At 44.2% G+C, this 23650-nt stretch overlaps 1 non-coding gene and 1 pseudogene across 1 annotated transcript; both read left to right on the top strand.

Moving 5' to 3' along the window:
• Window positions 1-1135: 1135 nt before the first annotated feature.
• On the top strand, window positions 1136-1217 carry TRNAS-GCU (transfer RNA serine (anticodon GCU)). The gene has a single exon. It is a non-coding gene; the product is annotated as a tRNA-Ser (tRNA).
• A 9000-nt stretch (window positions 1218-10217) lies between these two features.
• LOC119260107 (SCAN domain-containing protein 3-like) lies at window positions 10218-22445 on the top strand (annotated as a pseudogene).
• The last annotated feature ends 1205 nt before the right edge of the window (window positions 22446-23650 follow it).

Raw genomic sequence — 23650 nt, 5'->3', positions numbered from 1 at the left:
CCACAGCTTTTGATTTCCCAGGTGCCTCCATTACAATTTCACTTTCTCTCCCTCTGAAACAATTTCAACTTTATTAAACAGAAAAAATAAAAAATAGCCCCAGATTCAGCTTCTGTTAACATTATACTCCATTTGCTTCTTTTCTCGCCCATACATCATGTTCATTTACCCTTAAACACTTTACTGCATAACCACAGTTGTCTTATAAACTTCAGGGAATATTTATTGATACAATCGTTGTATTTAATTAAAATACAGTCTGCATTCCAGCTTGACTAATTGACCCCATCCACCCCTCTTTCCCTCCTGCCCCCCAGGATCCAGTCTAGGGTCCACCTTTCTATTTAGTTGTTCTATCTGGTTTGTGGGAGACAAGACTGTCCATATCCCATTCCTCATCAAAATTTCCCCCAAGATTTAACATCTACCCTCTGAAGTGATCTTTATCATGATGGTTGCAAAATGATGATTTTCCAGCTCCAGCCCTTCCCTCATTTTTATAGTCAGTGCTTCACATGCTACTAAGAATTCCTGCTTCCCCCATTCATTTCATAATTTATCATTATGAATGATAATTATTATTATATTATTACTTATATAGATTCCTGAGTGAGAGACCCATGGGGAGGTTAATATGGAAGCTTTTATCTTGGTTTTGATTCATACATAACATAACCAAGCCAGGTCTTGTTTCTTCTTCTTTTTTTTTTTTTTCAGGTCTTGTTTCTTAATGCCTCCCAGAAAACAGGAACCTGGGAGATGCTCAAGTCAGATGGTAGGAAATTGGTGCCGGAATACATAGTGCAGGGCCAAAGGGACCCCGGTTTCTGGGGAAAAACTGGGCAGCTCGTTCCAGAGGTGTCAGCCACAGCTCGAAATCCTGCCTATATTCATGTGTGTGTTTAAAAAGGACCTATGTATGTAAGATACACGAGGACAGGTTTTACCTGTTCATTTTATATGTGCCAAGTCACTGAATCATTGTCAATTCTCAGTCTTGTTGCTGCTGTGAAATGTACCTAAAAATACCTGATTGTGAAGAATAGATCAGGATTAAATCTGAAGGAAAGCAATCAGACAGGGCACTACAGAACAAATTACAGGGATACAAAGAAGTAACACCAACCAGGACTGTGACGAGGTGGCCGAGTGGTTAAGGCGATGGACTGCTAATCCATTGTGCTCTGCACGCGTGGGTTCGAATCCCATCCTCGTCGCAAAACAGCTTTATGTCTCTGCTCCTTTAAGCTCGCTGCTGTCTGCTTGTCCTTTGATTTGCCAAGATCTACTGCTCGTAGCATCTTTCTGGCACACTGACTCCCAATAGTCTCAAGAAGAGGCAATACTTAAGCTCATCAGAAGCAATCAGATAATTAAGAGATACAGAAAAACATTGCCCTACTTAAGCCCAAGATAAATGATACAAACGACCATTTGCGATAACTACAAGTTATGCTGTTGTTTGCAAGATATTTTCAACCAACTTTTAGCTGTACTATAAATTTCCTCATGTTCGCTAATTCAAAGTGTCCCCCCAATACAAAATACTTAACCATTATTGTCTAAGCATCTCTAACTTTGAGAAGAGTTTGTCTCCACTTAGAGATATGACAAAACTGAAGATACACCCCATGCCACATTCCCAGTTAGATCCAAAGAGTCCTCCTTTAACAAGACAGAGAAGAAGCTAGTAAGTATTGTGTGGGTGTAGTTCCTGCTTGTGATTTTCATCTTGTCAGACTTTTGATATATATATATAATATTTATATCATTTATAACATATGCTACATGTAACTATACACATACTTTATAGTATATATCATTTAAGATTTTGATAGGCACTATAAGAAGTTATACAGGGGCCTCCCTGGCGGCACAACAGGTTAAGATGCGGAACTATGAAGTTCTCTGCAGCTACTGCAACATGAGGTGACCCACATGGCACAGCAGACCTCTCCTGTCTCGCCTGCTGCTCCTCTCAGCAGTTTATTTCAGTGGATCCACCTGTTCTGTTCCCCACTCTGTCTCTGGTGAATCCTCTCACCCTCCACACCTCTGGCCTGTACCCCAGTTCTTGTATGCATAAACAAATCCTTAAAAAAAAGAAGTTATACATCAAAATCTTGTACCCACCCTTACTCCCTAACCACATAATTACACCCCCCACAGATAGTCATTGCTATTCTTTCCAATATCACATTAAACATTTGTGAATATATCACAAGGAGGAACTCAACTCAGAATACAATGGTCGCAGCTGGAGGCTTTTAGCCAATGGGCTAGTAATGAGGTCCCTGGGTAGAAAATTACAAAAAAGAACTTAATTGATATCAAGAGTAGGGGAAGAGGAACTTGATTGGTCTTCCTCCAGTCCTGGGTCACTTCCATGCAGGCATTACCTCCAGCCAGGTCTTTTTCATTCCCTTCATTTAGAGACTGGGAATAAAGTCTGAGTTACTAAATTGGAACAAGGACAAGGAGTTCTGGATGCTGGGTATTATCACAAGGATTACATCACTGAATTCTCTTTCAATACTTGAGAAGTGGTTCTCTTATTTTTAACTGTCATTTTTATAAATTTCCAGGAGGATGGTTGGAGCTCTGGGGTCTATTTGAGCAGTTGGCTTTGAGACAGGATGTCATCACTTCCTGTGGATGAGAGACCCACAGGCAAAGATGGCGGTGATTGGAATAAGAATTGCAGTTATGAACCTCCCACATGAGGAAGGCTGTCAGGCCATTTCAAAAGAGAGAGGTTACTTTCAGGGAGAACTTATTTGGCAACTTGCAGCACTGTGAAGTTGTCTGCAGCCTCTGCAATGTGGGTTTGAATCTGGCCAGTCTCAGAGATACCCACATGGCGCAGCAGACCTCTCCTACCTCGCCTCCTGCTCCCCTCAGCAGTGGGTTTCAGTCAGTCTGCCTGTTCTGTTCCCCTCTCTGTCTCTGGTGAATCCACGCACCCTCCCGCACATCTGGTCTGTACCCTGGTTCTTGTATGCATAAATAAATAAATATTTTTAAAAACATATATTTTATTTATTTATGCATACAAGGACCTACAGAAATACACTGCTGAGGGGAGTAGTGGGGAGACAGGAGAGGTCTGCTGTGTCCTGTGGGTCAGTGCCCTGGGTGGGGATTAAACTCCAAACTCATGCTGCAATGGCTGCGGATAGCTTCATAATGCTGAGACTTAACTCTTTGCACCAACAGGGAGACCCATGGCGGGGTTGGGGGAAGGGGTTGGTGGCAGGAGATCTTATAACACCAGCACAAGCAAGGTGGAAAGACGGGCAGGACCACTCAGGCAACACCACAAGCAAGAAGTGTCATTTTCTTCTGCAATTAGCAACATCACAGGCCACATAAGGGAGGTACAATCAAGTACTTCTAGTGGGAACCGAAAGGATCTATTTTCATAAATTTAGTAATCTTTGCTACAGATTCTCTGTGTAGCCAGTGGTAATTCATAATATGAGTTAATGAAATATTTAATAGTTTAACAAATTATTAGGATTGATCCAAGTAGTACTTCATTTGTGTTTTTGTTATACACAAAAACATTAAAATGTCCAAGGAGGAAGAAATCTGAAGAAAAGATCAAGGATTTGAAAGCTCTCTGCTTTGTCATAGAAGAGATGAAATTGTGCAAAACATAGTTACTTGTGTCTTCCGGATTTGGGTCCTGTCCTGCCAAAGGAAATCTTTCTTCCATCCATCCACCTCTCTTCTTTCCCATCATTCAACAGCAAAATGAGTGTCTAGCCAGAGCTTTTTGTACGATCCAGGTTTGATCAGCTTTATCGCCAGTGTCTGTCCTGTCTACACAATAAGAGTAATTGGGAGGGTGGGAGTGGGGGGAAGTGTGTGTGTGTGTTGTGGGGGAGTGTAGGGTAAGGAAAAATGTCAGGCTTTTCTGCCCTCCTGCCATCAGGAGAGATGATGGATCCTTGCGGTCCTGAATGCATGTCTGATGGCGGGCACCTGGAGTAGGGTGTGGGCATAGGTAGATGGGGTTCACCTGGGCTAAGACTGTGTTTTTAAGGGCGGCATCACGGGACACCAGTAGAAGCCAAAAGAGAAGCCGAGAGAGAAGCAAGAGAAGCAGAAACTGAGAGAAGGCCGGAGAGCCTAGAGTCTTCCTACCTGCTGGGGGCTGGGAGGCCTGCCAGCTTCCCGGCCCTCCAGCACCCCTGCGTGCCATATGCCTGGTGAACCCCAATAAAAGGCCTGCAAAACCACTGAGGACTCTGACTCCTCCTTTACCCGGTCTGCTGGATCCTAGAAAACCTGCACTGTGTCCCTTCCTGCCCTTACAGGGGGCTTTCTCCATTACCTGAGTGTAAAGGCAGGACATGGGCACAGGTGCAGGTTTTCTGATCCCATGCAGATCGGGTAAAGGAGGAGTCAGAGTCTCAGTAGTTTTGCAGGTTTTTTATTTGGGGTTCACCAGGCATATGGCAGGCAGGGGTGCTGGCTGGGGGCTGGGAGGCTGGCAGGCCTCCCAGCCCCCAGCAAGTCCTCACTCTATCTGGGCTCTCTAGCGTTCGTTCTGCTGCTTCTCGGCTTCGGCTGCGGCTGCTGCTGCTGCTGCTGGTGCTGGTGCTGCTGGCGTCCCCCCGTGACGCCGCCCTTAAAAGCACAGTCTTAGCTCAGCTGAATCCCATCTACCTATGCCCACACCCTATTCCAGGTGCCCACCATCAGGCATGCATTCAGGACAAGGATCCATCATCTATCCTGATGGCGGAAGGGCAGAAAAGCCTGATATTTTCTTTACCCTACAGTCCACCCCCTCAGGGTTTTCTGCCATACAGTCTATACATACATATACAATTTTCTAAGCAAACAAACAATGCAGCCATGGCCCACAAAAGCAAATACATCAAATATAACAAAATACAATATAACAAAATACAACAGAACACAAATAAGTCCAGGCAGGGCACCAACCAAGTGCAAAGACAATTATTGGTACCAGCAGATGAGCCACCAAATCTGCTGCCGAAGGCACTGCTCATACGAGGGAGGGGAATCACTCACGGCATCTACTATAACATACAGGAGCCGTCAGGCTTCCTGGCCTTCTCTGGCTGTAGTCTCGGCTACAAGGCGCACACAGCATCCACCCCAGGATGCACTAGCTCTGGATTGGCAATTTATTCTGTTGGGGGTAATCGCCAACCCTCAGGGTTTCTGTCTGCAGTCGCTCCAACACTCGGCCTTCATGGCCACCCATGCGACTCACAGACCCCTGCTCTCAAGCCAACCCACTGCACCAGCACATGGGTTGGGGATCCAAACTTTGCATTTGGCTTGGGCTCCACCCCAAGCCACATTCCCCACCCGTCCCCAAGGACGGGCTCCTCAGCTCCTCACCCTCACTCAAGAATGAGCAGGGCATCACCCATAGGTGATTTTACGAGACTCACAGGGCTTCAGCATACCCAGGCTGCTTAACAGCCGCTTTAGGGCTTCTCAACTTAGCATCAGTACCAGCTTTTGCCACCTTAGTTGGCTTTTCTCCTCCACCTGGCCACTGGCATACACAGGCTGCTTTTGGCCATCTAGGCCCACTGGCCACCCCCAGATTCTCAAAAAATAAACATAACCTGCTAAGGTCCTCCGCCTTCTGGCGGATTGTCAGTCCAAAATCATCAGTTCATCAGTTCAAGTCCATTGGCCTCTCCCTGCGTCAGCAATGGCCTGCTGCCTCAGGGGTCATTGGCTGGTCCTTTCCGGTGTCGTTGGCTGGTCCTATCCGGTGTCGTTGGCTGGTCCTTTCCGGTGTCGTTGGCTGGTCCTTTCGGGCGTCTCCTTCACGCCAGGTCTCATCCTGTAGCTCGTGGACATATCCATCTTCTGTACCGCCATGGCGCCTCCAGCGTCGTCACAGGCAGTCTTACTCCTTAGTCCCTCCAGGCCTTGGAGGGCTCCAATACCCGTCTGCATGGATCTTGCCGACTTACGCCAATTGTAAAGGCAGGACATGGCACAGGTGCAGGTTTTTCTGATCCCATGCAGATCGGGTAAAGAGGAGTCAGAGTCCTCAGTAGTTTTGCAGGTTTTTTATTTGGGGTTCACCAGGCATATGGCAGGCAGGGGTGCTGGCTGGGGGGCTGGGAGGCTGGCAGGCCTCCCAGCCCCCAGCAAGTCCTCACTCTATCTGGGCTCTCTAGCGTTCGTTCTGCTGCTTCTCGGCTTCGGCTGCGGCTGCTGCTGCTGCTGCTGGTGCTGGTGCTGCTGGCGTCCCCCCGTGACGCCGCCCTTAAAAGCACAGTCTTAGCTCAGCTGAATCCCATCTACCTATGCCCACACCCTATTCCAGGTGCCCACCATCAGGCATGCATTCAGGACAAGGATCCATCATCTATCCTGATGGCGGAAGGGCAGAAAAGCCTGATATTTTCTTTACCCTACACTGAGCCTCAGACTGGAGAGGAAAGCGTTTGCCAGGCGCGTTTATTTGGCAGCTTCTGGGGAGGATCGGGTCGGGAGATTCGCCCCACTTCTCGGGGTGCTAGGCGGGGAGGGACAAGGGCTCGGAGACACGCTGGGGCCTCGGACGTCGCACCCCAGCACCCTCCTCCCCCACGCGGGTTTAGGTCCTTCCTAGGCCCCTCCACCTTGAGTAGTGCTTTCCGTTCGCTTTTAATTCACAATCACGGGCGATCTGCGATCAATGGGGAACGCCGGGTCCGCGCGGGGAGCCCCCCTAACTGCTGGGAGGTGACTTTATTCCTGCGACCTGGACAACAGGGACCCGCAAGCTTCGCGGCCTCGCAGTTGGGGTGGGTGGGGTGAACCAGAAGAAGGAAGGAGAGGAGAATGACGAGGGAGTGAACTGTCTCGGTGAAAGGGGAATGGAAAGAGCAAGTGAGAAGTTCCCCGGGATGTGAGGTTCACAGCGAGGGAGCCAGCAGCGCCCCGGAGACGGAGACTCTGCGACCCCCGTGGGGTGTAAGCTTAGAAGACCGGGGTGGGGGCGGGGCGGAAGGGGGCCTCCGTTACCTTGGAGATTTTAAAGCCACCCTGTCTCCATCACGGGAAATCCGTTGCTTCCCAGGTGCAAGTATTCGGTTCTTTGTGAAAAGAGGATACTCAAATACGGCTGCTGACAGTCACACGTATATAGCAGAGGAACTCGGTTCAAGTTCAGATGCCATCCTAGGAACTATAAAACGTCTGTCCTGGGGCATCTCAACAAGATTCAAAGCCAGGTTGCTGGATTCAAAACCTAGAGCACTAATCATCTCACCACAGGGTTGACAGAGACACTATACAAGTTAGACATACTTCCGTGGTTGTGATATCTCCTTGATAGTTTTGCAGGAGCTCCAAACCAAGAGTTAGTGCAGGCTTCAGTGAGAGCACCCTGGTCATGAAAGCTGATGCCTTGTTGTTGCTGAACAAGAGGCAACAGCAAAATATAATTCTAGGCAATCCAGGCACTGTCACGTGCCCTTCTGTTGGGAGCATAAATTAGATTTCAGCAGAGGTGGGTCACTTTTGGGCCAGTCTGAAGCCTACACAATTTAGCAGGGGCAGGGGAGCTCTTTAAGTAAAGAATAGACATTATCAACACAATCAGATATGGCCATTCCAAGGATGAGTTGGAGTAGAAGGTGGCAGCAGTCTTAACTAATTTCTATTGTAATATACTTTCGCAAAGTTTACAAGAACATATTTCATACATGGCAATCCTTCCTAGGCCTTTGAAAGGTTCTATGCAATTGAGAGGTCTTAATGCACTTAGTGAGAAAAATCATGATGAATACGTCTCCAAAAGGCAGTTTGCAATATCTATCAATATAATCTCTAAACTTTTTCTTTTAAAAAGTCATCCTGCAGAAATACATATATATATATATATATATGCATATTCATTGTAGTATTTGCAACACCAGAAGCTTGAAAATGTGCCCAATCCATTTAATTGATAGAACATACAGCTACTACAAAGAATGGGATGGATGTAACAAACATGTTGGTTTGGCAGTTTCTGGAGAGGATTTAAAGTTTAAAACAAAGAATTCCCAGCAACTTGCTGCATTGCCATGTATAGCATGCTCTAATTTCTGTCAGGCGTAATTAGTAAGTTTATATATTCACTTTTAAAAAAATTTTTTTAAGATTTATTTATTTTATACAAGAACCAGGGTACAAACCAGATGTGCAGGAGGGTGAGAGGATTCACTAGAGACAAAGCGGGGAATAGGACAGGCAGACTGACGAAATATACTGCTGAGGGGAGCAGCTGGCCAGACAGGAGAGGTCTGCCCCACCATATGGGACCCTCGCTGGCCGAACCGGCGCTGCAGAAGCTGCGGACAGCTTCACAGCGATGTGCTCAACCGCCTGAGCCACCAGGGAAGGTCCTATATTCACTTTTAAATAAGTTCAAGGAATATACATGAAACTTTTGGCCTCAATTTTCTGAGAAAGGGAATTGGAAATAGACTTTTCCCGATTTGCAATATTCTCTTTTTGTTATTTTGTGGATATATTTTTTGTTTACAAGTGTGTATGTGTGTGTGTCACTTTAGTAATTAAAAATGCAAATTTATAAAAAAAATTAATGCCCTTCAGTAGAGGACTTAGAATTCATGTTTACTTCACAGTCACTGCTCAGCCTGGCCTTGAAGATGAAAGAGGAAATAGAATCCTTGGCTGCAAAAATTAAACTGATTTGTGGAAAAGCAGAAAAGTTAAGTGGCACATATTAATCGTGGCAAGGAAAATGAATGGCGAGGCTCCATCTTTACCCCTTTGGAAGCTGATGACTGACACATGGACAAAAATTTTATATACAATTTCACCTCACTTTAGAAACTCACTTGAGACCGGTCACAGACCCAAACGTAAGACTTTTTTTTTTTTAAGATTTATTTATTTATTTACTTATGCAAGCACTGGGTACAGTCAGAAGTGAGGGAGGGTGAGAGAATTCACCAGAGCCAGAGCGGGGAACAGAACAGGCAGACTGAGAAATACACTGCTGAGGGGAGCAGTGGGCACAGCAGGAGAGGTCTGTCGCGCCATGTGGGACCCTCGCCAGCAGGCGGCAGGCGGGGATCGAACTGGCGCTGCAGAGGCTGCGGGCAGCTTTGCAGCCCAGCACTCAACCGCTGCGCCACCAGGGGAGGCCCCGTAAGACTTTTTAGTTCAGAGATTTCCAAAAGAAATGTGCTGATTCTTCAAAATCTCAATCAGAAAAGCCAAAATGTGAGAAATTATCAGTAGGGGCCAAAGTGGGAGGGACGAGGGAATGGGGAAGAGGAAACATCCAGCAACTCAACAAACATTCCTCGTGCATCTATCATTTATTGAAGTTCTCTTAACAAGGCCTTGATTGGGATGGAAGAAGAGGAATCAAGTAGGTTCTTGCAATGATTCTTGCGCTTCCAGACTCCTGGCAGAAGTTCATGACCTGCGCCTTTTCCTCTTGCATCGGAGTCTTCTCTTTGGTTAATTGCACCCTCTCTGCTACTGCCAGCTCCGTGACTTTCGTATATATAGCATAGCAAAGCGCTGTCTTAAGGAGCATAAGCCAGGTGGGAATTTTCTGCTTGCTCCACTCTAGTGACTCACGAGGCTCTGAAAACATCCAGATTCTGCTTGTTGGTTTTCTGGGACCAGTTTCCCACGCTCGTTTATTTCAGGGCTCAGAAAGCGAGAGGAAGCAGAAACAGCTCCAGCTGCCATTAGGGGAAAGTTCACTCTTTCTGGGGCTTGGTGTTCCCGTCCATCAGATGGAAAGACGTAACCTCCTCTTACAGTTATTTCTCAGGACTGACTCGGAGCGACCGGGACAGGAGAGGGTGGCCCGTTACTAGCTAGAAAAGGCCGTGGCGGCGCCGCCCCAGGAGCGAACTTGGCAAACGCAGCGGGGAAGCGCTTCCATAGTAACCGTAGGGTGCGGCGGTGAGCACTGAGCGCGGCGGCAGTTTATCAGCAGGACGAGAAAACCCAGCTTCTCCAGAGACTCCCCACAGTGGGGGCGCCCCCCGCCCCCACCAAGGACCGCGGGGTAACTCTAGAGTTAGATCTCAGCCAGGTGCGGGATGCGCGTCGCCTCGTGTTTACTAGTCAACCCACCGCGACCATCGAGACGACGACACTTCCTGGAACCCTAGAGCGGACAGGAAATGAGGCGGAGGACCGGAAGTGGGGCGTGGCCCGGGAGGCGGGAACGCGCTGGGTGGTTGCCTGGTTCTGGGGCGCGGCACTTTCCGGGGAGTGTCGTCCTCCGACCGCTCCTTCGGCTTGGCGGGGGCGATCTCTGCTCCCCGGAGGTGTGAGCCGCTGCTGAGCCAACGTGGTCCCTCCCGGCGACGGCCGGGCCTCTCACGCCCCGTGTCGGCCTGGACTGCGAGGTGCTGTGGCTTCGGACCGACCCTCTCCCTGATTTTCTTGCCTGGACTCGTGTCCCCAGGCTTAGTAAGGGCCAAAGTGTACTGGATAAACTCAGTTTTCTGTCTCCACCCAGTTGAAGACCTGGTGGCATTATTGACTAGCTCTCTGCTCACTCCTGGTCTTGTCACTTTCAATGGAATTGCTCTGGTAACTTGTCACATAATCAAGTCCTTTTTGTCTGCGATTGTAATTTTTTTCTGGGCTAACCGTATCTTCTTTCATCGCACTTTCCTGACCAAGGATTGGGTGGGGACCTCAAGGAAAGTCAGCCATCTCCCTCACCCCAATTGGAAAGAGCCTTCCTCTGAGCTGTGTAAGCTCAGGATGGCAACAAATTCCGGGGCCCTTGAAGCCTCGGCTGGCCAGGCTGCGGAGGATCAAGGGGAGATCATCAAAGTAAAGGTTAAGGAAGAAGACCATATTTGGGATCAGGAATCCTGCCTACAAGGGAATCTGTCTCAGACCAGGGAACACTCTCGCCAGCGCTTCAGGCATTTCTGCTATCAGGAGACACCTGGACCCAGGGAGGCGCTAAGCCAACTTCGGGAACTTTGCCACCAGTGGCTGAGACCAGAGATGCACACCAAGGAGCAGATTCTGGAATTGTTGGTGCTGGAGCAGTTACTGACCATCCTGCCCGAGGAGCTCCAGGCCTGGGTGCGAGAGCACCATCCTCAGAGCGGAGAGGAGGTGGTGACTGTGCTGGAAGATTTGGAGAGGGAACTGGATGAACCTAGACGACAGGTGAGAAATTGAAGGTGCCAGTTTCTGTGGAGGATTTGAGTGCTTGGATCCAAGGTGGAGTAAGTGGGATTAACTTTACATTGGTGGCTGCAAATTGCAGTGTGGAGCTTTATTATTTGATCACTGCTGTAGATGAACAGATGAATACAGTTTTTGTGTGATAGCTAAGTAGGTGATTTAACCAAATGGGAAATCTTGATCCATTACCAGTAAGAAACTATGTTGTATCTAGTGACTGAGATTAGCGTTGCTCTCTCTTCTTATAATGTCCAGAACTTTTGCCATGTATGAAAACAAATCAATGTAAGAATATAAAGAATACCTTCTAGGAGAGACATGGAGAAGTAGGCCAATATAATGGAAATATCAGGGAATGATGAATTAGAAGATGTGGACTTTGTAATAGACTCTGTCACTCATGAGCTGTATAACCTTGATGGTATCACACTTGCTCTGGGCCTCAGTGTCTTCTTTGCAATGAAGAGATTAATTGTATCATCTAGATACTTTTCAGTACCTGTAGTTGTTGGTACACAAGGAGTATTGAGTTCAGCATTCTATTTTTTTTTTAAAGATTTATTTGTTTATTTATTTATACAAGCACTGGGTACAGTCAGAAGCGCGGGAGGGTGAGAGAACTCACCAGAGCCAGAGCGGGGAGCAGAGCAGGCCGAAGGACCGAGGTACACTGCTGAGGGGAGCAGCAGGCGGCAGGAGAGGTCTGCGCGCCATGTGGGACCCTCCTCTGGTGGCCGGGGATCGAACCGGAGCTGCAGAGGCTGCGGGCAGCTTCGGAACCCAGCGCTCAGCCACTGCGCCACCGGGGAGGCCCCAGCATTCTATTTTTTACCATTGCACTAGAGATTATTTTTAAGAGTATACTTGCTGTCTGTGCAGTAATTTTGGAACATTATATTGCCAAACACTTCCATTTTACTATTCATAATTTCTCGTAACATTTTGTGTATACAATTGGATCAGTTAAGATATATTTTTCTGGAATGTTAAAACTTTCATATAAGATTGTACACAGGGGGGGGCCTCCCCGGTGGCGCAGGGGTTAAGACGCAACCCTTGAAGCTCACCGCAGCCACCAAAGCACAGGTTCGATCCCCAGCCAGGGAGGGGACCCACATGGCGTGGCAGACCTCCCCTGACTCTGCCCGCTGCTCCCCTAAGCATTGTATTTTGGTCGATCTCCCTGTTCTGTTCCCTGCTGTGTCTCTGGTGAGTCCTCTCACCCCCCAAAACTCTGGCCTGTATCCCAGTTCTTGTATGTATAAATAAATAAATCTTAAAAGAAAAAAAAAGATTTTACACAAGGAAGTGCTGAAATTGTGCTGGCTTATGGGTGAGTTTTTCCAGCAAGTTGTAAGAACTGCAGAATACAGGCCATCTGGTTATAGCCAAATGCAGAAAGTGGTGAAGACATACAGTACTGGGGGCCTCCCTGGTGGTGCAAGGTGTTAAGCAGTCAGCACTATGAAGCTATCCGTAACTACTGCAGCATGAGTTTGATCCCAGCCAGGGAGCTGACCCACGTGGCCCAGCAGACCTCTCCTGTCTCTCCCTCTGCTCCCCTCAGCAGTGTATTTCATTCAGTCCGCCTGTTCTGCCCCCCACTCTGTCTCTGGTGAATCCTCTTGCCCCTCCTCTCCCAACCTCTGGCCTATACCCCAGTTCTTGTATGCATAAATTAACAAATCTTAAAAAAAAAAAAAAGACATACAGTCCTGGACATAACCCCCATTCACGTCCACATCCTCCTTTTTGGCTTTCTTGAACACAATCTCTGTTTTGGAAGTGATTATTTGCACGGTTCCCTCCCATATTTGTGTCTCTCTTTCTAAACTTTTTTGTATTCCAGAAAATGAGCCAGCAAAGGGTTTTGCAAGTGCCATAGAAGCATGCTGATGATAATACAGTGGGGAGGAGGAGAAACGATATTTTTCAAATGGATCTGCTCATTACCTTAACTAAGTGATCAAATTTAGCATTATCAATAATGAAATAGCTTGATAACATGTATCTTGTGATGTGACACAGTAAATATATATCACTTACCAGAATCTGTTAGTGAAAACAATGTTTAAGCATTAACTAGCTTGTAGGCTTAAAAATACATTGTTTGAGGGGACAACTGAGGAAATTTAATTTAACACCATATACTAGTGTAAGGAGAGTATAATGGTTTTTTTTTTTCCTTCACCCAAAACAGTTATCCAACTTGATTATTTTTTTCAGTAACATACTTTTTATCCACAACACACTGGGCTAATGTTTTCCACATTTGTCTAAAACAAACATCATATTCCTTCTGGGATCAAAAGCTAATTAGTTTATATTAGATAATTTGTATATTCCTCACCCCAAGTATTTACTTCTCATTGTTCATACTGAAACTCCTTATAATTTCCTCTCAGTTATCAAAATTTTTTTCATTTTTTTATATTAATTTTTTTATTTTTTTACATCATTGTTCATCATTAAACAATATTTGCTTCCTCCCCCTCAGTTATCAAAATTTTGAACAGATTCCTTTATTGTGTTTTTGATGTTGTTTCAGAAACCACAGGAAGAACTACTAGCTCCTTTTACTGTCTTTATTGGGCCAGTGTATTTTGTTTCTCATTCCACCTTGTACTCTTCTAAAGATTCAATGAAAACTTTTTTTTTCTCCTTATAGTCTACTTCAGTAGAAGAATGTTTTTAGGTTTAGCTATGGTTTGTACAGTGATTACTTACATTAACTCAAATGTACCTGTTTGTCCCCAGGTCCCACAAGGCCCATTTGGGCAGGAAGTTTCTATGGAAGAAATGGCTCCTCTGGAAGCTACAAAGGAACCCTTAGGTACCCAGCTCCAGTCTTTGGAAGACAGGATGGACTGTGACTCTCCAGAGCCACACACACTTCAAGATAATGGTGAGGATAATAGTGTCTGGAAGGAAGATGAGATTTGGGAGAGGAAAGGTTCTAGCCACTGAAAATTTTCCAAACTTCATCCCATTCACACTTCTACTGAATATGGCTACAGGGAAAAAAAAATCAGCCAGTCTAGTGCTAGATTAATAAAGTTGCTGAACTAAGCAGTCAGGGTAATCCTGTAAAAAATAGTTGAATATAAGCTTTTCCCTGCTTTTCCTTTGCAATGGAGTTAAATACCTATGGATAAATCAGAGCTGTCACTCTATGTAAATGTTAGGAGCATTTACATATGTCCCATTTCTACAACCTCGGTCCCCAAATTTTGTCACTTAAGACTTGGAAATACTACTTAGAAATTCTACAGAAGGGGCCTCCCCAGTGGCGCAGCGGTTGAGCGCTGGGTTGCGAAGTTGCCAGCGGCCACTCCGTCGCCAGTTTGATCCCCGGCTGCTCCCTGGCCACTCCCCGGCCTCCGGAGGAGGGTCCCACATGGTGCGCAGACTTCTCCTGCCTCCGGAGGAGGGTCCCACATGGTGCGCAGACTTCTCCTGCCTCCCGCTGCTCCCCTCAGCAGTGTACTTAGGTCCTTCTACCTGCTCTGCTCCCCGCTCTGGCTCTGGTGAATTCTCTCACCCTCCCACACTTCTGACTGTACCCAGTGCATGTATAAGCAAAACAAACAAACAAATAAATAAATAAAACATGTCTCTATTAAAAAAAAAAAAAAAAGAAATTCTACAGAAGGGGGTCTCCGTGGAGGTGCAAGGGGTTAAGATGCAGCCTCAACCTATGAGGCTGTCCGCAGCAGCCATGACCAGTTCGATCCCCAGCCAGGGAGCTACCCACAAGGCGCAGCAGACCTCTCCTGACTCACCCGCTGCTCCTCTCAGCAGTGTATTTCAGTCAGTCTGCCTGTTCTGTTCCCCACTCTGTCTCTACTGAATCCTCTCACCCCCCACACCTCTGGCCTGTACCCCAGTTCTTATATGCATAAATAAAAAAAATCTTTTAAAAAAAATTCTACAGAAGGAAATGGAATGTCTAAAGTTATGTCTATTAGAGATCCTACAGTGCAATGTGGAGTGGAGGCAGGAGCACCGGCTGGCCTAGTTCTGGAGCAACTGTCTTTTCCAAAAGGCTTAAGTATAACCAATACATATTTTTCCTCCTCTTATAGCTGTACCAACTCCCTATTCCCTGCTTATCCTAGACCTACTAAAATCAATTTGAATAACTTCTGGAGCTCAGAACTCCCTGGTTGTTATTTACATTGCTATAGCTTGCCTTTTCTGCTCATGGCTTCATAGAAAAGCACACACTATATCAGTGTGGGAAGAAATACTAGCCATATAATGTTCTCTTCAGTCACATTTGGAGATAACACTACCAGGGCTGTCATCTTCATTGTAAGTTAGTCAATTTTGATGTAGCCCTTTTTCTTTTCTTTTTTTTAAGATTTATTTTTTTATTTATGTATACAAAAACTGGGTGTAGGCCAGAGGTGCGGGGTGGGGGGTGAGAGGATTCACAAGGGACAGTGGGGAGCAGAACAGGCAGATCTACTGAAATACACTGCTGAGAGGAGCAGTGAGGAGGCAGGAGAGGTCTGCTGCACTATGTAGGTCACCTCCCTGGCTGGGGATGAACTCATGCCGCAGTGGCTAGCTTGATAGCACTGAGACTTTAATCCCTGTGCCACCAGGGAGGCCCTGCAGCCCTTTTTTCTATGTAGTAATATGTTAGATGATGGAAAGATACTAGAGAAATAAGTGATCCCTACCTCTTCATAAACTTAAACTCTTGCTCTACATATGAAGCTATAAAAGAAAAAAGCATTACACTAGTTTGTGTTATGAATAAATTATGTTTTTCAAGAAAGGAGAATTCAATGTGAATTTAAATTAAATGATCAAGGAATTCTTATTGGAACAATTGAGAATTAAGTGAAACCCAAACACCCAGTAACATATCATTAATATACTTTGTTTTGGAAATTATGAACAATTAAGTATGGTTTAAAATTTGCCAATTCAACATGCAATTTGCAGCAACATGGATGGAGCTGGAAGGGATCATGCTCAGCGAAATAAGACAGAAAGAAAAAGAAAAATACTGGATGGTCTCACTCATAGCAGGAATCTAGAAAACTTAAATAAGAGACCAGGAAAAATAATATATCAAAAGAATATATCAAAATATATAAAAGAAAGAAAATATCAAAATCAACAAACAACTATGAACCAGAGATACTCTATGGGGGTGGCGGGCGGGAAAGGAGGGCTTGGGGTCAAAATAAGGGGGTTGTAATTGTAAGGGGAATATAAAAATAAAATTTAAATTAAAAATAATAAAATTTGCCAGTTCAATATGTGTTATAAGAATAGGTAGTTTAAACAATGTTGACTTGAGAGAAAGTATTTTTCCCAAGCAGCTATAAGACTATTGTTGACACTAATTCTAAATAATTCAAGACTGTATGTATTTTATTTTATTTTATTTTTTTTTAAAGAAGAAACTTTTTTTAAAATTTATTTATTTATACAAGATTGATTGATTGATTGATTGATTCAAGCACTGGGTACAGTCAGAAGCACGGGAAGGTGAGAGAATTCACCAGAGCCAGAGCAGGGAGCAGAGCAGGGAGAAGGGGAGGGGAGCAGCCGGAGGCAGGAGAGGTCTGCACGCCATGTGGGACCCTCCTCCAGTGGCCGGGGAGCAGCCAGGGATTGAACCGGCGCTACAGAGGCTGCGGGCAGCTTCGCAAGCCAGCGCTCAACCGCTGCGCCACTGGGGAGGCCCAACTGTATGTATTTTAAATTACATTCCTATACATTCTAATTTTTTTTTTTTTTTCTTTACACATTAGGGTCATTTTTGTGGCTTTCCATGATGTCTCAAAGCATGGGTGATGATAACCTCAGTAGCTTGGATTCTAATGAAGCAGAAATTGAACCAGAAAACATGAGAGAAAAATTTTTCAGAAGCTTAGTAGTGTTACTAGAAAATAAAAGTAATAATACCAAGATATTTTCTAAAGCAAAGTACTGTCAGTTAATAAAGGAAGTGAAAGAGGCTAAAGCTAAGGCAAAAAAGGAGTCAGTTGACTATCGTCGATTGGCTAGATTTGATGTGATTCTGGTACAAGGCAATGAGAAGCTGATTGAAGCTGTAAACGGAGACACAGATAAAATACGGTATTATTTACACAGTGAGGACTTATTTGACATTCTGCACGATACACATCTCAGCATTGGACATGGCGGACGTACCCGCATGGAAAAAGAGTTACAAGCAAAATATAAGAACATCACAAAAGAAGTTATTATGCTATACTTGACACTCTGCAAACCTTGCCAGCAGAAAAATTCAAAACTCAAGAAAGTTCTAACTTACAAGCCACTTAAGGAAGTTAACTCAAGATGTCAAGTGGATCTTATAGACATGCAATTGAATCCTGATGGGGAGTACAAATTTATTATGCATTATCAAGACCTTCGTACAAAGTTGAGCTTTTTGCGGGCATTAAAATCTAAAAGACCTAAAGAGGTTGCGCATGCTCTGTTAGATATTTTTACAATCACTGGTGCCCCCAGTGTCCTACAATCTGACAATGGGAGGGAGTTTTCAAGCCAGATTGTCAGTGAACTCAGTAATATTTGGCCAGAACTGAAAATTGTCCATGGGAAGTCTCAACCTTGCCAAAGTCAAAGTTCTACTGATCAGACTAATGAGGACATCCAAAATAGGATTATCTCCTGGATGCAAACTAACAATTCATCACACTGGGCTGAATTTTTATGGTTCATTCAGATGACCCAAAACCGTTCCTATCACAGAGGCATGCAGCAGGCTCCATGTGAAGGTCCTTTTAGCTCTGAGGCTAAACTGGGCCTGTCTCATTCTCAGTTAACTGAAGAGCTTGTTGCCAGCCTGAACACAGATAATGACTTAGAACAGCCTGACAGAGAGTTAGAAAATACTCTAAGAGCGCACTATGAAGAAAACACTGAGACCGGCACAGAGAGTAGTGACATTGAAGAGAATCTTTCTCTTCCTCCCCTGGTGGCCCAAAGAAACCACCCTGAAAACAGACTAAAATTTTTATCTTGTGTAGTCTGTGAAAAAGAGTGCACAGGTGCTAATAGTTGTATGTCCTGTGACAGGAATGTCTACCCCGTCTGTGGCGTCCCCTCTTCACATGAGGCTGAGGGCTGTCACCATAGAATAACTTGCAGTCTCTGCAATGAGACCACTGCTGTGAAGAGGAAACAGAGTGAGATTCAAAGAAGCTTGAATGTTCAACCTTCAAAAATGCTGAAGTCATCAGAGACACCTTTTTCATCCAACAAAGTAGGAGATTGGGTAAGAGTTTGAGTGTCTGCTATAGACCAAAGCAGAGGAGAGCCTCTTTACACTTTGCTGTGACCATGATGAGTGAGAATTTTTTAAAAAAAGATTTATGTATTTATGCATACAAGAACTGGGGTACAGGCCAGGGTGTGGGGGTAAAAGGATTTGCCAGAGACAGAGTAGGTAATAGAACAGGCGGATTGACCAAAATACACTGCTGAGGGGAGAAGCGGGCAAGATAGGAGAGGTCTGCTGCGCCATGTGGGTATTTCTCTGGCTGGCCGGGAATTGAACTCTTGCTGCAGAGGCTGCAGATAGCTTCACAGTGCTGAAGCTTAACACCTTGTGCCAACAGGGAGGCCCTGAGTAAGAATATTTTTTTTTAATGATTTATTTATTTATGCATACAAGAACTGGGTATAGGCCAGAGTTGGGGTGTGGGTGAGAGGATTCACCAGAAACAGAGTGGGGAACAGAACAGGTAGACTGACTGAAATACACTGCTGAGGGGAGCAGCAGGCAAGTCAGGAGAGGTCTGCTGCGCCATGTGGATAGCTCCCTGACCAGGATCGAACTTATGCTGCAGTGGCTACGGCAGCTTCATAGGTTTCGTCTTAACCCCTTGTGCCACCAGGGAGGCCCCTGAGTGACAGTGTTTTGACGTGATATGTTAAAGCACCACGCAGGCCATCTTTGATATGTTTTCTCCAAAGAAAGGCCCTCCCCCACTTCTTTTGTTCAAGTTGGAAGTTACAGCCTTCAGTGCTGCTTTATTTTTGTTCTGGGGTGATGAGCAATATCTTTTTATTCCTTTCTGATGTTGATACCAGGCATTTCTTAAGAAAGTCACAATCACGGGATAAATGGTGTGTTTGATGGTATGTTTTCTACAGAAAAATTAATTTGGGAACGGTGAATTTAATGTTACTTTCTTTTAATGGTTTGTGAGTCTGGATGGGAGATATGCTAAGAAAGAACATTTCAGATCAAGTGAAGAAATATTTAGGAAGGGGAGGGGATGATAACTTTGGTTGTTGGAAGATAAGGATTTGGGTTGGGAAAGAATTCAGGCTTTAGATTTAAATGCAGAATGAGGCTAAATACTTTTTTTTTATTGAAGTAACATTGGCTTACAAAATATAAGCTCAAGGGGCCTCCCTGGTGGTGCATGATTTAAAAACACAGCACTATCAAGTTATTGCCAGCCACTGCAGCACAAGTTCGATCCGGCAGGCCAGGGAGCAACCCACATGGTGCAGCAGACCTCTCCTGCCTCACACGCTGCTCCCCTCTGCAGTGTATTTCAGTCAGTCTACCTGTTCTGTTCCCTACTCTGTCTCTGGTGAATCCTCTCACCCCCTGTAACTCAGTTCTACACTCCAATTCTTGTATACATAAATAAATTTTTAAAAAATAGATAGTTTAAGGTATACAGACATATATCAGCAATACTATATTATGCTTGTCACCAAAGTCCAGTTTCCATCCATCACCAAAAAAGAGAATTTTTAAATCAATAGGTCATCTAAAGTAGGGTGATTATATGTTCAGATCAGAATTTTGAAATATAGTGGTTACACATCATTTGGACCAGAGTGTCATCTTTAGACGGGTTCTAGTTTGCAAAGCATGTATACCATAATAAGATCCGTATGCAGATGAGAGTACACAGAGACTGAGTACAATCTGACATTCCTGCAACATCAGGTGTACGGTTAATGGACTCATCTTTTCTAAGAGAATATTGACCAGCTCAGTGGTGTTAGAGGCTCACGCTGAGTCACATGCAGTGGAGTTGCACACTAATCAAGCCCAACAGTTTCACATCACAACCTGTGATATTTTATGAGTTCTTGTCAGCCATTACCCCGAAAGATGTAGAACGCTGAGGAAATGTAAGCATTTATCTTTATAATTAATTATAAAGTTATATATAATAAAGTAAGCATATTGTGTATACAATATATTGAATTATAGTTTTAAATCCTTTTTTATTTTTAGTCAAGCCTAGTTAATTTGTAGTTTAGCATTATTAGATAGAGGCAAGTAAATTTGTATTATTTGTTTTAATCCTAATTTGCAGATGGCAAAACAAGCTTCACTGGACTTCTTTGTCAAGAAAAGACACGCCTTTTCTGAATACAGAGGCAATAGTAAAAGAAATGGTAACAATGGGAGTCATCCTGAAGAGGTGAAAACCAAAAGAGTTCATACTACTTTCACTCGCAAGTACGATCCCTCCTACATCGAGTTTGGTTTTGTGGCCATAATTGACGGTGAAGTGCTAAAACCACAGTGCATTATTGTGGAGATGTACTGGCTAATGAGGCGATGAAACCGTCAAAATTGAAGCGGCATTTGTATTCAAAACATAAAGAAATAAGTTCCCAACCGAAAGAATTCTTTGAGAGAAAGAGTAGTGAATTAAAAAGCCAACCAAAGCCAGTGTTCAGTGTTTCTCACATCAACATTAGTGCTTTGCGGGCATCTTACAAAGTAGCACTTCCGGTTGCGAAGTCTAAAACGCCCTACACAATTGCAGAGACGCTTGTGAAAGACTGCATCAAAGAAGTCTGCTTGGAAATGCTGGGTGAGTCAGCAGCCAAGAAGGTGGCACAAGTGCCGCTGTCCAATGACACCATCGCTCGGAGGATCCAGGAACTGGCTAATGACATGGAGGACCAGCTCATCGAACAAATCAAACAAGCCAAGTATTTTTCATTGCAATTTGATGAATGCAGAGATATCGCAAACATGATCGTTCTTTTAGTATATGTGAGGTTCGAACATGATGATGACATAAAGGAAGAATTCTTCTTTTCAGCCTCTTTGCCAACAAACACAACTAACTCGGAACTATATGAAGCTGTGAAGAATTACATTGTCAACAAGTGTGGTCTGGAATTTAAGTTCTGCGTAGGCGTGTGTTCTGATGGTGCAGCTTCAATGACAGGTAAACATTCTGAGGTGGTCACCCAGATTAAGGAACTTGCACCAGAATGTAAAATAACTCATTGCTTCATTCACCGGGAAAGTCTTGTTATGAAAAAAATATCAGCCGAACTAAATAGGGTGCTTACGGACATAGTAAAAATTGTGAATTATGTGAAATCTAATGCATTAAATTCAAGATTATTCTCCCTATTATGTGATAATATGGAAACTGATCATAAGCAACTGCTCTTACACGCTGAGATGCGGTGGCTGTCGCGTGGGAAAGTTCTGTCGAGAATGTTTGAAATACGAAATGAACTGCTGGTGTTTCTGCAGAGCAAAAAACCAGCTTGGTCCCAGCTGTTTAAAGATGTGAACTGGACAGCCAGCCTTGCTTACTTATCTGACATCTTCAGTGTTTTTAATGATCTGAATGCGTCCATGCAAGGGAAGAATGCTACATGTTTCTCAATGGCAGATAAGATTGAAGGACAAAAGCAAAAGTTAGAAGCTTGGAAAAGGAGAGTTTCCACAGATTGTTATGACATGTTCCATAACCTGACGACACTTATCAATGAAGTAGGTAACGATCTTGATATTGCACACCTGCGAAAAGTTATCAATGAGCATCTTACAAATGTAGTTTGCTTTGAAATTTTATTGTCCCTCAAAAGAAGATCCACGCATAGGAAATTCATGGATCCAAAATCCATTTCTTTCATCAAAAGATCATTTAAATTTAACTGTAACTCTACAGGATGAGCTGCTGAAGCTGGCTACTGATGAAGGTTTAAAAATGAATTTTGACAATACAGCATCACTTCCTTCATTTTGGATAAAAGTGAAAAGTATACCCTGAACTTGCTGAGATTGCTTTAAAATCTCTCCTTTTGTTCCCTCAACTTACCTCTGTGAGACTGGGTTCTCTACTTTAAGTGTCATTAAAACAAAACATAGGAACAGTTTAAACATCCATTATCCCCTAAGAGTAGCATTGTCCTCCATCCAGCCTAGATTAGACAAATTAACGAGCAAGAAGCAAGCTCATTTATCACATTAAAAACTTCAAATGCTGAGTTACAAGTGTTCTTTCAAAGTCAACATATAGGCCTCATGGAAGTAGGCATAGTTGTGATTAAAATAGCAGTTTTCTAAATTGCCTATATGTATACTTTCAATTATGGTGTGCAGTTTTATCCTTTTATTTTTATTTTTCACGTTTGTTATATTTATTTAAATGTAATTTTAAATAGGTTGATTCTAATATTTAAAATTTGGTCTTATATTTAGTATGTAATTTTTTATTGTAATTCATTAGGATATTAAGATGGTAGGAGGACTTCAGCATGAGGGATGATTCTTTGAAGCATCAGACTAGGTCAGTGAAGGGAAGTGAATTCAAGGAAAGAATCTTGAAAGCAGGGTAGTGGGTAAGGTGTTGAACTTGTCAAGTGATCCTGAGCAGTTGGGTTGTAAGTTCTTTTGGTAGGTTCATGTTTAGACACAGTGGGTGAGGTGGGGAGGGGAAACCTTTGTCTTATAATACTGTTATGGCTTTGGACTCCCAAATTCAGATTTCAGAATGGTGGGGGGTGAGGCCATAGTGACAAGTTCATGTCAGGTGGAGGTTTTCAGATTTTGCCAGAGCTGATTGCCTTTAAGGTTCTCTGGGACAAAGTTGGGGATTATTGATTTCTCAAGTGGATTTAATAACCTTTATTGTAGTGAGATGACTCAGAAAAAATGCCACATATATCTGCTCTCTAATCTGTGTCCTCAGAATTACTGAAAACACTATTAGCATAAGGCAGCTTCTTCGAGGATTCTTTTTTTCTTGTTTTTAAAGATTTTTTATTTACTCATACAAGAACCTGGGTACAGGCCAGATGCTCAGGAGGGTTTAGAGGATTCAGAGACAGAGCGGGGGACAGAACAGGCAGACTGACGAAATACACTGCTGAGGGGTTGTTTTGTTTAAATGACAGCGGGCGAGACAGGAGAGGTCCGCAGCGCCATGTGGTACCCTCACTGGCCGGCTGGTATGGAACCGGTGCTGCAGAGGCTGCGGACAGCTTCACAGCGCTGCGCTCAACCGCCTGCGCACCAGGGGAGGCCTTCTTCGAGTATTCCTAAGAAAATGAGTTTTTTCCTAGACAGGGAAGGTACTTACATAAATGTTTCTTTCAAAGAAATGTGATATTGAAAGCGAAGAAGGAAAGATTTAGCAATACAAAATGTCACCAATAATTTAGCCATTTGATAAGAAAGTTCAAAGGA

Source organism: Talpa occidentalis, unplaced genomic scaffold (assembly GCF_014898055.3).
Source record: "Talpa occidentalis isolate TD23 unplaced genomic scaffold, MPIMG_talOcc4v2.1 talOcc4.527, whole genome shotgun sequence".
In the NCBI taxonomy this organism is placed as follows: Eukaryota; Metazoa; Chordata; class Mammalia; order Eulipotyphla; family Talpidae; genus Talpa; species Talpa occidentalis.
This window is presented reverse-complemented; position numbering and strand designations above follow the sequence as displayed.